The following is a 17,619-nucleotide window of genomic DNA, read 5'->3' on the forward strand; positions in this document are numbered from 1 at the left end:
TGTCTAGAGTGTGCCTCTCTCTTCTCTACCTGGCAGGCTCCTATTCTTTCTTCGGAGGCAATCAGAAATGTTCTATTTTGTCTGCGTTTTTCCCACTCTTTATCTACTTCCAGCCTCCTAGCCCACCTCTCCGCAGAATCATTGCTCCTCCGAGTACTGTCTTCACTGTGTTACTGCATTCTCTACTAAACTGTGACTTCTTGCGGGCAGGGAACGGGTCTCCCTTACCACTATGTCCTTCTTTAGTATTTAACCCAAAGCCTGGCCCAAGAGAGGTAAGCAGGAGATTGTAGCCATTGAGATTCAGTTGCTAAGATACTTTTCAAGAGGACAAAAGTTGTTCTTTACTGAAGCTTGTATTGTTATCCCCAAAGGTGACCTCCTAGGGCGTTGTTGATAATCACCGGATGCCAAGGCAAAGACATAGATGTTTCAATTCTTTTTAGAAAGGAGGTCAGCTGAGAATAAGAGAAGAGCCTGCAACTTAAAAATATGCCTTAAAAAATCCCAAACACATAAAACGACTAAATTCCTGTCTAATGCAAAATAGCTTAACAGAGACCCAGTTTAAACAGGCCACTTAAATACATGCTCAGAGGACATATGCTTATCAGGGCTTTCACTTGGCTTCAGATCCTTCCCTCTCAAACAGCTACATTTTCTTTTCCCAGAACCCTGTCACATTTCCCAAACACCACTCCTTAAGCTTTCAGCCCTTGAAAAAAGCTGAAGCAATGCTTTTACCTTACCAAATTGACCATCAAGTCAAAGCAGTACTTTGGCAAGGTAGCAGGGAGGCCTCCACTTCTTTCAGTTTTAGATGTAGCAGAAAGGAAGTGCAGTCTGTCATTGACCTTCATGCTTTGGCCCACACAGGCCTAATCACCTCCCGTGTGTTGGGGCAGCCTTGCATCCTCCGGTGTTCCAGATCTCTGAGCAATCTGCCTATCTCCCTGCCGCCGGCTGCGGCCCACTAGTCAGCGCCGATAGGGGGCGCTAGAGAGCGACTCTGAGGCTGTGGGAGCCAGAAGGAACTCGCCCCTTTCTCCTCGCTTTCTGTTCCTCTCAGGCCCTGCTAGCCTTGCGTCTTCACCTCTGAAGCAGCAGATAAATACAGTTTTCAACATTTGCAGAAAACAGCTTATTGTACCCTCCAAGCCCATAGACTCAAGCACCATCCCCTCGAAAGGCTCTGAATTTAAATTCCACGGGAATCTGCCTCAACTTTTAAGATATTCCAGTCTCTTCACTTTGCTTCTCCAGCCCTAGAGGTGCTTGCCACTTTGAAGTTGCAACTCCTTGGAACCGTAGAACTGTCTTTTTTTCCCTTTCATTTAACTACGTAACGACTTTATACTTGGCTAATCATTCTTGATATTAAATTCTCTCTGTTTAAGTAACTGGTGTGATTTCTGTCTCCTGAGTGGACTTTGGCCCTGATGGGCTGGTATGTGGAAATACTTCAGCGGACCGTTCCTTCCCCTGCACCCACTGGGAGGCTTCCTATGGTGCTGATGTCCCTGTTAGGATATCCTGACTGACAGGGCTGGTGCACACCCCTTCCTGTGGTGGTTTCACACTGCCCGCCCGGCCACCTTTCCAGCCTCCCTTCCGATCATGGGGATCTCATGCTCAGGTCTCCAGCACCCACCCTTCTACTGTAGCTCACAGTCTGGCCTTCTGCCCTGGGCTCCCTCAAGGTTTTCCAAGCCCCCAGACTATGTGAAGTCACCTGATGGTTAACAATTGGCTCTATGGGGGGATGGGGAGGAGTCCTGTTTTGTGGCATTTGCCAACTTCTGTGATTTGTCAACGCTCCCACCATGGCCATTTTCACGGAACATGGAGTTGGGGAAAGATGCACAGTATTACTTCATTATATAGTAGTTCCACCATATGAGTAAAACAGACATAGATGATCTCAAAAGCATACATAATAGGAACATGTAGTAAAAGAATAAAAAAATGATGATGATGTATTTCCTTTATTTTTAACATACTTTATTTAATTGTAATTTCATTTGACTTTAATTATTAATGGCTCTGTTTAACAACTGGGTTGTAGAATTTCTGAAAATTAACAGTGAGCTCCCACCAGCCACTAAGAGCTAGCTCAAGTTCACCATGGGTCACGGCTGCATTTCCCAGGTGTCTCCACCACCCTGGACATCCATGGAATCCTGGGCTTAATGCAGAGCAAGCATAGCATGGTTCAATAAATCCAGGCTGCCATTCTATTTCTTCCCCATCACCCCAGCCATACACCTCAGATATAAATCGGTTATTTGGGGGAACAGCCTGCAAGGTGTACAAATAAAGACACCCCAGAACTCCAGGGATATCAGCCTCCTACCATTAGAAAGGGATCATGGGGGTTTCTCCACCTTTGCCCAGAACTGCTTTGAGGATTTTCCTTTTGTGAAAAGTCACCAGCTGATTTGAGAAAGAAAATGCGAGAAGAGGACAAATCAGAAAAAAGGCAGGGGCAGGGGACAGTTTGGAGCAGTGGGAATTTCTACTCTTCGCACTGGATCCTAGACCTCGGTCAACCTTGAGTAAGACCTACCAGTTCTCTTACGTCAGAGCCACAAATTCCACACAAACCTCTGAAGGTCAGCTAGTCTTTTCAACAAACTTGGTCTCTGAAAGCTCCCCAAGGTTTTTACCCTTTCAGATACTCAAACTCAGGAAGCAGAGTTCAGGTTCAAGTTCATTTCCCTCTCCAGGACCCACTAATATCTTTATTTCTCTCACTTCCCGTTCATTCCCCCACCTCCTCTACTTCTCAATAGCTCAAAAAATCTCCATTTTTTTTAAGGCTGGAAATTCTGGAAGTGAATCCAAACAAACTCTTCTCTTTGGCTTTCTGCCTGCCTCCCCTGAATCAGTGGACAGTGAAGACATAACTATTGAAAAGCGAAGGAAGGGAACACAAAGAAGAAAAACAGTTAATATTTCCCTGAGGGCTTCTGTGAATCTCGAAGATGATAAATATTAACTATTGAGATTGTAATGTGAAATCTTGTTTAAATTCTTGGTACTTCTGGAAGAAGTCCCTTGTGCTGGGTTTCCCCATTGTGTCAAATGTCTCTTGTGGACTGTTTATGTAAACTGGTTGTAACTGGGGGACCTCCTGATGCAAATGGTTGGCTTGATCAAAATCAAAATGGCAAAACTTTGACCAGAGTTAACACTTGAATAATAAGATATCAAGTTGTAACCTTGAATTAGTTGCTGATTTTGCTGCTGAATTAGTTGTAACCTTGAATTAGTTGCTGATTTTGCAAGGCAGTTCAGGTCTGTTAAGAGCTAATGTTTTTAAATGCTTCCACGTGCTAGGCACAGGACCAAGTGCAGCTAGCCAAGGACGTGGGCATTATTTTACACCCATTTTAGAGATGAGGATATGGCAGCAATAAATGTAACCACAGTAATGGCAGGGACAGGAATTGAACCCATGCAGTCTGTTGTAGGTACACTGGAATGATTATCATTTTTACCAAGGAGGAAACCGAGGCCCAGTAGAAGTAAAGCGCCCTGAAGATGTGTCCACCTGGCCACCCTCCAGCCCCACTTCCGATCATGGGGATCTCATGCTCACATCCCCAGCACCACCCCTCGACCACAGCTCCCCACCTGGGCTGAGCGGAGATTGGAACTCCGGCCCTGCCCATCCCTGACATGCTGCTTCTTAAAGGCACTGCTCTGCGTGGCGGCACAATGCTGGAGAGTCCCCAGGCACACATTAGTCGAATTACACTTAACTACTGCAGAGGCTTATTAAGCATTTTCATCTTCTTAGTGCTTTCTAATTAAAAAGGAGGGGAGTGGTGATCTTTTTGCTCTGTAACTTCGGTTTTCTCTGAGTGGAAAGCAGAGGGCCCCCAACGAGAGCCTTGGCATAATAGAGCTTATTGTATTGCAATCAGCTGTTTAAGTGTAGAGTTCTCCAAGGTCCCTTTTTACTGGAGAGAGTTAATTAACAACACAGCCACTAATCACTTACCCGTGCTTAGTCTTGATTGCAAAGAATATGTGAACATACTAAGTCACCTTAAAGTCTTAAAGTGTGCCCCTACTGTCGCAGGCTTTAATTAATGGTAATAATAGTAATAATAATGTTAATATGACTTGACATCAATTGAGTGCTTACTAAGGACCTGGTACTTTGCAAAGTGGTTTTTATTCAATCCTCACAAAGAAGATACATACTATTATTTTCGTCTCCACCTTGCTGAGGAAAAGCCAGAGGTGAAGGTCAGGTGAATGTGACACAGCTGACTTTTTTTTTTTTTAATTTTAAAAAATGTATTAGTAACTAATTCGAGTTAGTTAACGTGCAGTGTAGTCTTGGCTTCAGGAGTAGAACCCGGTAATTCATCTCTTACATACTACACCCAGTGCTCATCTCAACGAGTGCCCGCCTCAATGCCCACCACCCGTATAGGCCATCCGCCCACCTACCTCCCCTCCAGCAACCCTCAGTTTGTCCTCTGTATTTAAGACTCTCTTATGGTCTGCCTCCCTCTCTGTTTTTATCTTATTTTTCCTCCCCTTCCCTTATGTTCATCTGCTGTTTCTCAAATTCCACATATGGATGAAATCATATGACACCGTGACAGAGTTGACCCTTCAACTCAGGTGCACGCAACTCCCGGCCCAGACTCTGAACCTTGACAGCCTCCGTGTCTCAGGCAATGGGGATAATAAATCATTTCCTTTTCTATTGAACCAGGGAACCCTTTTACTCATCCAGCAGAGCTCAGAGTCAGGAAATCTAAGAAATTGAAAAAAAGACCCTCCCAGCAATAAACTGAAGTTACAGACCATTTGATTGTAACTAAGGAAACCTTTGCAAGACTCACTTGAGTTTGGGGAAATGGCAGCCAAACCCAAAGCCAGTAGCGATCCACCCTTCCAGCAGTGCTCCCATGACTGAGACTTCAACATGGCAGCATGTGGGTGGCCTCTGAGTGGCCAAGTACAAGCTCAGCTGAGTGGTACAAGTTACCAACTCTTGTAGCTAAGGCTGACTCTTCAGTGTCCAAGAAGAACCTGGTCCCACGCTCAGGTTGGGGGTGGGAGCTGGGCACGAAACAAAAGAATTAGGAGACTATAACCAGGCCCCCTTTCTACGGTTGTTACGTACGTAACATCACAAACTATCTCCTCTTCCTAGAATATTCATTCATGCCCATCAGATCCTCCTCCCCAACTCCGAAGACGCTTTTAGTCTCAGCTTTAATTTCCTTTTTTCATGGCAACCTCTCCTGACCCCCAGAAGAGGCCACACATCAGTCTCTCTGTGCCAGGGAAGCCTCTGGTGTGTGTAACAATGGGAGTATTTATCTGGGTAAGTGTTGATTAAATATCTCTTTTCAGTGCCTGATTGCAAATTCTACATCTTATTCTTTGTTCTACCTCCAGCCCAGTTCAGTGCCTGATCCTAAAGGACACTCACAAATACTGATTGTATTAGTGGCCTGGGGTTGCCCACTAAAGTACAGAAAACCCCAGGCAGCTTAAAACAATAGAAATTGTCTCCCAGCTCTGGGGGCCAGAATCTGAAGTTAAATTGTGGGCAGGGCCATGCTCATTCTGAAGGCTAGAGGGAAGAACCTCTCCCAGACTCTTCTGGCTTTTGTCGTTGGTAGCAATCCTTGTGTGTGTGTTCCCTGGGTTTCATAGATATGTCCCTCCAGTCACTCCTCCCTGGGTGGCTTCATGCTGACTTTCCTTTGCGCATGTCTGTCTCTGTGTTTAAGCTTCCTTCTTTTTTTTTTCAAACAAAAGATCTCACATATTTATTACTGAACCAACCTACTGGTGCAGAGGCAGAGTAACAGAGAAAAATCATTTCCCCGAGAAAGCGTGTCTATTGTTCAGACAGTAGTGGTGTTTGCAGAGTGACAGGATAGGAGCACGTGACCTTCATGCAGCATAAGTAGGTGTGCTGTCTCACGTGCAATCCCTTATAGACCCAGCCTGGTTCTTGTCCAGCGCCTCCTCTTGGAGTTGTACCTGAGTTTGTTACCGGTTTTCACTCAAAGCCACTGGAGAGGGGGCCGATTCTACCTTTGTTTCATGGCCAGGAATCGCTTGATCCTGAAAGTCTCGTGAGAAGATAAGGCAAGGAGCAGTCACTGGAATAAACCATGATGGAGGAGAAAAGGAGACTCTTTTTTGTTTTGTTTTTTTAATTTTTTACAGTTTATCTATTTATTTTGAGGGAGAGACAGCATGAGTGGGGGAGGGTCAGAGAGTGAGGGAGAGAGAAAATCCCAAGCAGGCTCCACACTGTCAGCACAGATCCTGATGCAGGGTTTGAACTCACGAAACCGAGAGATCATGACCTGAGCCAAAACCAAGAGTCAGACTCTTAACCGACTGAAACACCCATGTGCCCCAGAAGACACTTTTTATATAAGGGGGCCGCTCATATGGGATTAAGGCCTACCCTAATGACCTCATTTTCACTCAATTACCTTTGTAAAGAACCTATTTCTTTATAAGTTCACATGTGCAGGTCCTGGAGGTTGGGACTTCGACATATCCTTTTTAGGAGACACAGTGTGATCCATAACAGCGACTGAATGAATAAATAAATATTGGGTGCTATAACTTTCCTCATTTGCAACATGATAATAACACTTGTTTTGATTCCATATGCAATTTTGAGATGCAAGCAGTAAATGGAAATAGCGTATGGCATTCCTCTGCCTACCAGTAAATGTGATTGGACCGGCCAACATATCTGGGGGATGTTTTAAGTGTAATTAGACCAAAGTTTAGGTGCAGTCAGAATACAGTTCAAATATCGGATAGGATAGGGTAGGATAGGGGAACAGGAATTGCAAAATATGCAAAGGTGAGAATTTCTACGCCCCAAATCCGGGCCTGGGGTATGACATGTGCAGTGTGCTCATGAGGTGAGTGGCCTTTAGAGGCACAGAGGCAAATAGATGGGCTCTGGGGGAGACAGATTTGAGCTGGGACCTTGGCTCTGTGCCTCTCTTGAACTATGCATCTCTCTTGGTGTTAGTTTCCTAATCTATAAAATGGGCTAATAGCCCTTTCATAGCCCCACTGAGGTCGTAGGGGAGATTGAATGGAGTCATCTTACACACGTGTAGCGCAGCGACCGGTGTATAATAACCAGTCCCTAAATGGAAGATTTGTATGTAATATATGTTTGGGCTGTGCTAAAAGCCCGGGCCGTGCAACTGGCACAACTATGTGGCAACATGGACGAACTGCAGGGTGACTCTGGTGGCAGTGACCTGGAACTGGCATCTCTGGTCTCCGGCCGTCTCTCCGGCTTAGCTGGGAGAGAACCACGGAACACCGTCCTCTGTTCCTGTGTTTCTCCCCTCTCCCATCTACCAGCAGGCACCCAGGAAAGGATGCAGAACGGGTGCAAATACAAAACTGCCCCAGTGGTCCATGTCCTGAGTCTGTGGGGACAGATGTGAACGCAACACCACATAAGATGCATTAGGATTAGGGCCTCTTTCCAGGAGGTCAAGGAAAAGTTGGTGAGCAGCTGTGTTGATCGCAGGTGGCTCTCTGCCTCCAAGGAAAGTACACAAAAGGCGTTGTCTGAGATGCCAGGAATGCCGGGACATTCTTCAGGGACAAAAGGACTATGGACACAGAGCTCCAGCTGCCCCGTGAAGAGGGCTGCAGCCAGTGTGGCCGAGCGTGTTGTTGCCCAAAGTACTGGCAATCCTGGAAGGGCCATTCGTTGGCTCGTTGAAGTATCGGGCTTCCATGCTTTAAAGCTACGTCGGTGTGACATTTTGGGGTCCACCAGAACTTGATTCAGATCTTGGTGGAGCCACATCCTAGCCGGGTGATCAAGGAGAAATGACTTAATCTGAGTCTCGGTTATTTCAGCAGAGACACGAGGATGGTTCCTATTTCCTAAAGACGATTGAGAGGAGTTAATGAGACGGGTGTGCCAAAGGTCCAGCACGGGGCCTGGGACAGAGAGAACACCTGATAACAGGTAGCCAGCGCCCCTCCAGGTTACAGGTCAAATACCAGGACTCAAATCCCGGCTCAGCTAGTTAGTTACTCTCTATGAGATCTTGGGCCAGTTAACTTCTTCATATCTCTGTTTTTCCACCTATAAAACGAGAATCTTTATATATGTCCACAACCCGCTATCCACAATTTCCAGATCCAAATGCTTCAGGACACCAAAAAGATTTTCTCTAATTCCACTGGTGACAAAAGCTGACCTCCGCTGGCAGGAAGCTGTTTCCAATCTCCATCTATCCCACTCGGTATAAATATGCACATTGATTATGGAGATGTTGTCCCAGACCTGACTGGGGGTGTTACATAATATATGGTATATGAATTCCACCACCTTCTTAAAATTTGAAAACTCTGAATTCTAAAAGCCATCTGGCCTCAAGGCGTACTAGAGACCTGAATGTAGAACCCAGTTCGTGGGGCTGGAAGACTGTTGGGACCATCTATGGAGGACAGGACCCAGCACACGGAGGGCTTGGTGAGGGCACGCAGGTCCACGGGTCACAGACTCTGGACACCTAACCACAAAGGTCAAAATCCTGTTCCACGGCTTTTTCTGGGTGACCTTTGGTGAGCTCCTAACCTTTCTCGTTTTCCCCACTGTGAAATGATCATTGTGACAATAATTAACAAATAAACTAAAGCAATTAGTATATGTAAAGCACCTGGTAAATTGCCTAGTACATAATAAATACTACTAAGTGTTAGCTTTGATTATAATAATTATTACATTTTTATACGTAGGTGAAAATTCCTTCTTTTTAAAGGGCATGGCATTACAGCAAAACTCAGAAACCAAGGCACTTGAACTTGGATTGCTATTCCAAGAATTTTCCAGGGACTAGAAAGGTTACCCAGTGTATTAATCTAAACTGACCTTTTGTGCCTTCCCTAATCAGATCAAAGCACTTTTCATTAAAATAGTTTTATTTTCACATAATGTGCTTGATGAATTCTGCCCCCTCCCCCCCCCCCCCGCAGGGATCTGATATGACAAAAATAAGAACAAAATGGTCATTTCTGGCTCTTAGCAACACAAATATTCGGATGGACAGGTGAGGAGGGGGATGGTTGAAGAATCACCCAGGGAGGATGCTGTGCTAGGTGTTGTTGGACGTGGCACCTGTTTCTACTGCCTTCTGCCCCTCCCAGGGTGGCCGTGGACGGGTGCCATTCATATTTCCAAGAGAGCTTGTGGTGGGGCTGGGGGACAGCATCATACACGCCCCCCACCCCACCGTTTGCATCTACCCCATGTGTGCTGAGACCACATGTCCCCACGTGGCTGACAACTGGTGCCTAAGTACAGCAGGGGTCCTGGTGCCAGCCCATACCTGCCACCAGTTCGGGATTCCTTTAATGGGCACTGCTGGCCCGGTCAAGACTTTTTTAGAACTTCAGTGGGAGGCTTGTCCTCCTCAGGCCTTTCTTTCCCCTCTCCTCAGACAGACGCCTCGTTGGCGTTGGAGTCTGAAGGCTCTCCCTGCCTAGTAGCGCTTTATCACCTTTATTGTTCAGAGACAGTTACTCTAATAGGTATCTTGCACACCGAATCTTCTCTAATGCATCTTGGTGTTTGTTCCTTGATAGGCCCTCGCTGACACAGCCTGTGTTTATTTCGCAGACTCCCTTGCCTTGAGGGTTCAGGATGGTATTTGGGTTCTGTCTCTGAGATGTTCTTGCGGGGGACTTGGAAAGGAGAGGTGGGGGTAGCTGACAGTTGGGTTTTAGCAGATAGAGGTTTTGCAGCAGCCAGATTCTGCATGCCATACTCTGATCACCAGCTTCGTGGACTCAGGCTACTGTGACATTGGCAGTGGCAGCAGGGAGCCCCAGGTCACAGCTGCTGCGGCAGGATTTCAAAGCCAAGTAGCAGCCCCTTAGCTCCTGCTCTTACAGCAATTCCAATAATTTCAAAAACAATTATTTCCCCGAACTGGGCTTCTTTCCGCTTAAAACGCCCGAGGTGATTTCTGTGTCTTGCACCGAATACTGACTGATGCAGCAATGGCTTTGCAGGTTGCATTGTTGACTTTTCTATGCTCAGGGAAACAATTTAATAAAGCTGTTACCTTCTCTAGCTTGGAAGTGAGACTACAGGCCTACCAAGCCAGTAACTCAAGAAGAAGGGATTATAAAAAAAACTAAAGGATTAATTTGTGTTGGCTGCTCCTCACAAGGTGTTTCAAGAAAAATTGAGCTCCCTTAAGGATTAGCCAGTGCGCAAGCAGAGATGGAAGGGAACGGAGAGTTCGGGGATTAAGGTCGTCGCTCTGTTGGAAAGGCAACTGCTTCCATACCTGATTTTCTTGAGCCAGTCAGTTCTTGAGATAGTCCTTCTTTACCCAAAGGGGTCTTTCTTTGGACGATGAGTTAAATGGCCATCTTATTTATGCCCCAGATAGCTAGACAGAGGACAATTGTTCGAACCTTTTCCAAAGACCTCTTAAGTCCTTCTAGTCAAACGTCAGGTCAAGCAAAGGCATCCATCGCTGACCAAGGATGGAACTGGAGGTGTTAGCTTCCAGCCCAACCCCCTCGTCTTCACAATGTCTGCCTGTAGGATTTCCTCTGTTCTGGACTGCTTGACTCTCCCCAGGTTTCCTTTTCTATTTGAGGGTTTTTATTGCCGTTGCCCTGGTCCTGCTTGCTTATTGTATATTGAGGGGAGGAGATGCCGGTAAACTATCTTCTTGTTTACAGGTTACTGAACCATAAAGAGCCAAAGTCAGACCTGACATTCTTGACTTTGAGCTTAGTAATTCAGAAACCAGCTGGTATGTAGGGTTGTCTCCCTTGGGGAAAAGTGATTCTGTTCCATGTGTGGGAGGAAGGAGACACATGGATAATTGGAGGCCAGAGGGGTAGGCTGTGTTGGAGGCAGTTCATTATGCATAAAAATCCTTTCCCCAATTCTGCTCATGTGTTTCAGTCAGGGTCCAATCAGGAAAACACAGACGCCACCAGGCCTTTCCTCGAGAGGGAATTTAACATGGAATCGGTTTCACAGGGACAGATGAGATAACCCAGAAATTAGCAGTGTCCGAGACTGTTGTTACCTCGGGGATTAAAGGGACAAAGGCAGGAGGCAAAAACTAGAAGCACAATGGCCATCTCTTGGGAGAGCCAGGACTGTGGAGGGAGGAGCTGTCTGGCAAGAGGTGGAGTGACAGAGGAAACACAGCTAAGGCAGAGAGGGAGAAAACTGCCCAGCCTTCTCTCCTGCTCCCGCCATCCTCCACCAGGAGATAAGGTTGGTTCCCTGTGATATATATCGTGGGCCAGGGACTCTGGGCATCAGGCTGGATTGCATTTCCTAACCTCTCTTACAGTTAGCTCTGCCACGTGATTACGTTCTCTCCTTTGGGGTGTGAGCAGAAGTCATGTGCCAACTTTCAAAGCTTGGGGCTCACAGCAGTGGGCATGCTGCCTCCTTGTGACCTTCCTCCTACTCCCCAGCTGCCATGGGGGGATTTAGAATTCACTGAACAGACAGTGACATGTACTAGCAGAAGGGAGAGCGATGCTTGGAAGAAACCCAATGACATGGACAATTCACCTGGGAAAAGGTACAAAAGGGAGAGACAAACCATGTTCTTTAAGACACTGTAGTGTTGCGTCTCTTGGCTGCTACAGCTTAGGTCTTTATCCTAATAGAGATGTTTCTCTTCTTAATTTATCTGTTCGTTCATTTATGCAAACATCTGTCATCACCTGTGATGTAGGCATTCGGGTACAGGAGATAAAAGTATGAACAAGTTCTTACTTCTCAGGGAGGTCACTGCCTACTAGGGAAGACTGAACATAATACACAGAAATACAGCACAGGGTAATGAGTACATATAAATACAACAGATCGAGGATAGAGAACTAACATGGCTTAGGAACCGTTCTTAAAGGACAGCGTCGAGGGGCACCTGGGTGGCTCAGTGGGTTAAGCAGGCAACTCCTGATTTTGGCTCAGGTCACGATCTCACGGTTTGTGAGATCGTGTCCTGAGTTGGGCTCTGCACCAGGTGTGGAGGCTGCTTGGGATTCTCTCTCTCCCTCTCCTTCTACCCTTCCCCAGCTCTCGTGCTCTCTCTCTCTCTTTCTTAAAATAAATAAATGAACATTAAAAAAAAAAAACAAAGGAAAGAATTGACAGTCGGGGACTTGGAGGAGGAGTATTAGGCATCACTACTAGTGAATGAAAACCTGCTCTGTGGCAGGCCCTTTATCGGGTCCCTGGATTATATAATCACTAACGCTCACAATATGGAGACATGTGTTAACATTTCTGATTTTACAAGTAGAGACACAGAAATTCAGAGAGTTTAAATTATTTCTCTAGGGCCACACAATTAATTGTTAAGACTGAAGCCCAGGTTGACCTGACTTTAAAACCAATGTTCTTCACGCCGGTCAGAGTGGCCAAAATGAACAAATCGGGAGACTATAGATGCTGGAGAGGATGTGGAGAAACGGGAACCCTCTTGCACTGTTGGTGGGAACGTAAACTGGTGCAGCTGCTCTGGAAAACAGTGTGGATGTTCCTCAAAAAATTAAAAATAGACCTACCTTATGACCCAGCAATAGCACTGCTAGGAATTTACCCAAGGGATACAGGAGTACTGATGCATAGGGGCACTTGTACCCCAATGTTTATAGCAGCACTCTCAACAATAGCCAAATTGTGGAAAAAGCCTAAATGTCCATCAACTGATGAATGGATAAAGAAATTGTGGTTTATATACACAATGGAGTACTATGTGGCAATGAGAAAGAATGAAATCTGGCCCTTTGTAGCAACATGGATGGAACTGGAGAGTGTGATGCTAAGTGAAATAAGCCATACAGAGGAAGACAGGTACCATATGTTTTCACTCTTATGTGGATCCTGAGAAACTTAACAGAAACCCATGGGGGGGGGGGGGGAGGAAAAAAAAAAAAGAGGTTAGAGTGGGAGAGAGCCAAAGCATAGGAGACTGTTAAAAACTGAGAACAAACTGAGGGTTGATGGGGGGTGGGAGGGAGGAGAGGGTGGGTGATGGGTATTGAGGAGGGCACCTTTTGGGATGAGCACTGGGTGTTGTATGGAAACCAATTTGACAATAAATTTCATATATTGAAAAAATAAATAAATAAAACCAATGTTCTTTCTGCTGCAGTAAAGTCATCTCTCCATCCAATGAGCTTCTTCAGTTTTGTGATACACTTAACAGAGCACCTGCTGGACAGATGCCTGCTTGTCTGACCTGCCCTCAACGTTTATCTAATGCATCGCTCAGGCCTACGAGGAGACGATGGAAGAAATCGTGGCAAGAAGAAGCCACTGTCACTACATGATTTATTTGCTTTATTTCTGACCAGAATACGGTACTCACCACCAGCATGACTGCCCTCCTTATTTCATATCAGATTTGTTCTAAATGACTTCAGGCTGTTTCCCAAAAAGGCCAGACAAAGATTTACCACCATGAAGGATGTTCAAAAGAAATGCTTTAGGCTCTGGCCACATTTAATAGCTCTGTCTCTGAAAGTTCTGGGCAATTGACAGGACAAGAGAGCCACTTTCCACTGGGCCCGAAGTCCCCATTTTTTAGGTATCTGAAAAGGAGACATCGCAGCTTGCGTTAACTCTAGGAGACATCTTCTAATGACCAAGAATAGGTGACAAAGCCAACACTTACCTCCAAACACTAGATTAATAATTGAACAAGATTGTGACACTCTGTGCAGCACTGCTTCTAAAAAACTTAAATAAGACCGACTGATATCAACAGGGATTTTATCTGGGTATCTCCTTGACATGATAAGAGGGAATGAGAACCGTAATTGTCTATTGGAAATGAACAACATAAGGCTTTTCAGAGTCCCAAAGCCAATCTTTTCCCATTTCAAATGATGTGAAGTTGCCAGTCTCTGCCCTTTTTGCAAATGATAGTTAAAAAAAGAAGAAGAAAAGATATTTTGAAGGCAGCTGTTTTTAAAACAGGACAAGATAATATGGTCTCAGAGCGAAAGGGTCATAAGTTATGTCCTGTGATAGTCTAGCCACAGTGTACCTCTGAGTTCTTATGGAGAAGTCATTATTTAACAGTAAGTAATGCGTAGGTCATACAATGTTTTCTTTGAGGAAATTTGCAGTATTTGACTACTGATTCTTCATTCACAAAACATTCACAAAAAGAAGTATGTGAAAGGCACAGGGAGGTCGGTTTTGCAGGGACAGAGGCCAAGGCGTGAAGTGATTATGCCAAAGATGACAGAGAAAAAACACACTTTGGGGTACAGAATCTAAATCTCCTGAGTCAAGGGCCCACTAAACCCCAGTTTTTCCTATGCTTGCCTATTAGGCATTTTTGCTAACATTCGTTAATGATCAGAATGACATATCTAATCAAGATCTCACAGAAACATGATGGGATATTGAGCTTGCTGATATACACACCAAATAAATCAGCTCACAAAAAGACAAGAAATCAGATACCCCATTCTCTTCTGGGATGTCTATAAAAAACAAACCAAATCAAATCTCTTCACTGGGCTTGGATTACTAGTAGGTGCAGATACATCTTAATTTAGCTTCATTGATCCTTGAGATCCTACAAATAAACTGAAAACTAAGAAGATACTTTTGGTCCATGTGACATTATTTATCTTTTTCTGATGTCTTGAAAGAGGTTTCCAGCCTAGTTGAGAATTTGGGGAAAAGAGATAAATCTGCCTTTTTTTTTTTTTTTTTTTTAAGAATGAGAATACATTGAAGATACGAACTGTCAGAGGTCTGGAAGAATTTATCTTGTCACTGGCTCACTGACTTGCTTTTCAAGGCAATCCCAAGAACACCAAGCAACGTTTTTGCAATGTCTCACTGTTGGGATTGTCCTCGGTAGCATATCTGTTCCACATCCCCTCAATGCATGCGCTCCCAAGATGAGACGACAGGAAGAGACGTAACAAACAACGTGTTCTATTTCACTGTGCTGAGACGCTCAAAATTTTCTCATTTTCACTGTGTGTCCTTCATGTAGGTATCTCCAGTTCACACCCAGCCAGAGGAGGTAGAGGAGAGAAAGGACCCTCGGCAGCTGGGCTGCTCTCTGCTCCCAGCAGGGAGCCTTTTTACTGTCCATCCCTCGTTACTGTTGGCTTGTCCTCCTGACGCGCGGCCACCTGGGGAAGCGCTGTTCTACTTCATCACCACATCTCCATGCCTTCTTTTTTCTCCCTTTGTCCTCCTTCCTCTTCTGCTCCTCTCTTTCCCTTTCAGCCTCGTCAGTTCTTGCAACTCCCCAGATGTGGCCAACATGCTCTCCAACTCCCACTACCCACATGGTGGTCTGGTGAATGTCTCCCACCCCCTGGGTTGCCCTCCAGTTCCTCCCCGAGGTGGTTTTTGTTTATCCACACCAGTGGTCATCTTATCAACAATAGAAAAATTGAGCCGGGGCAACAAAAGGATTCTAGGGCCCTGAGCAAAGCTGTATCTGAGATGAAATGTCCTCAGTGTAACTTGTGGAGTCTTCCAGCCACCACTGGGGCTTGTATCCATGCCAGCCAGTGTGCTACTGAAAGCAGCTATTTGCCCCTCTCTGGAGGTAGAGGAAGTGAGCAGATGGGGACTTCTGCTTCCTTCCTCCAATCTTACTTTACTTCTTCAGCCTGTTTTCTGACCTTCAGGAAGTGGGAGAGGACAATCATGTGAGCTGATGAGGGAGAGAGCCTCACAGCTCCAAGATCTCCTGCCATTGTTAGTATGCGTGGCCTCTCCTTTCTTGACTCTACACCTCTACTCAAGAACTTCGCAAACTCTTACTTCTCCAAACCCCCTTATTCACTCAAAGAAGAAATGGAGCAATTTTGGTCAGACCAAGAGTAGGCAGCCAAGATTGCAGACTCCATATTAGACTTTGCACTGAGCCCGGTTTTATTAGTTTGCTGCGATTCCTAACATACTTGTATGCACTAACATGGTGGAAGTATGAGGTCCATCAGGGATGAGTATTAACACCTGCCTGTTTCAGCATCTTCCTAAAGGACTAGGAGACAATTAAGAGAGAAAGGTCCAAGATTTCCAAAGTCTGGGACTCTAAGGAGTCATCAGGGCTCTAAGGAACCAAATGAAAAGAGGTGGGTCACAGAAGGGTTTATGAATCTGCAAACCAGGAGTTTGTGGTGATTCTTAACAGGGCTAAGTGTGAAATAAATGTTTCAGGACAAGAATAATCCAAATTGGAAATAGAATGGTCAGAGCTATTGATGGAAATGAGGTTTACAAAGACAACCGAGTAGAGACCATTAAAGCTTATTCCTCACAGAAAGCAAAGTTGCTACTATTTCTTATTAATCCTAATAGGTTGCTTGTTTATTGTGTGGATTAAAGGTATACACTATCTACATATGTCATATCATCTGTAAACAATACTCACTTTATCTCCCCCTTTCCAATCCTATGCCATTTATTTTCCTTGCCTCATTGCACTAGATGATACCTTCAGCAAAATGTTGAGTGGAAATGGTAAAAGTAGAGGCCAATGTCTTACTCCTCATCTCAGAAGGAAAGTTTTCAGTATTTCATCATTAAATATGAGATTTGCTATAGGGTGTTTATAGATAACCCTTATATTAAGGAAGATTTCTATTTTGCTTAGAGTTTCTATCTTGAACAAATGTGAATCATGTTGCATATGTTATACACTTATTGGCTTAATCACATGGCTTGCCCTATATTACCACTTGGGGAATTGTGTCATTTGATTTTCCATGTTAAACTAACCTTGCATTTCTGAAATAATGCCAACTTAACTGTGACGTATTATCCTTTTTGCATGTCACTAGATTCTAGTTGTTAATATTTTATTTAGGACTTTTGCACCTAAGCTCATGAGACAGAAAATAGGTTTTTCTTCTGACGCCCTTGTTCAATTTTGTTATAAAAGCTATGTTAACCTCATAAAATATATTGGGAACAGGTCGGAAAGTGTACCTTATTTTTCTACTTTCTGCGCATGCTGAAAATTAGCTTATTTCTCTACAGTCCCATTTTCTCTGGATTTTTTGACTTTTCTGATCTTGACTCTCTTACCACCCCTAAATTCCAATTTCATTTTTTCCCCATCCATGGGTCTTTGATCTCTGTAGCACCATCGTCTTATGCTCTGAGAGCAAAAATGGTGGTAAACATAGAGTTCACATTAATCTGTTCTTCTCCTTTGAGTGTCTTGGCCCCTCAAAACCTGCCTCCCATGGTCACTCTATGATGCCTCAACAGCTTTTTAAAATCCAGATTTTACGGTTTGGGGGGCCATTTATCGTAACCAAAAGAGGAAATGCAATTCTCATCTTTAGGGTTGATGTCAGATTGAATCACCTCTCATTGTTCTTTCTTTGGATAACAGAATACTGGGGGATATCAGGTGATGTCAGGTGGAGGTATGAACGAGTGGTTACACGAAGAGCGTCAGCAGTCAGAACCAGGCTTGAGTTACAGCTCTGTGACTCTGCAGAACTTCTCCAAACCTCAGTATATCATTTTAATACGGGATAACAATAATGTATGTCTCATAGGTTTATTGCAAAGACTTAGTAAAAAAA

This window comes from Felis catus, chromosome B3, assembly GCF_018350175.1.
Source record: "Felis catus isolate Fca126 chromosome B3, F.catus_Fca126_mat1.0, whole genome shotgun sequence".
Lineage (NCBI taxonomy): Eukaryota > Metazoa > Chordata > Mammalia > Carnivora > Felidae > Felis > Felis catus.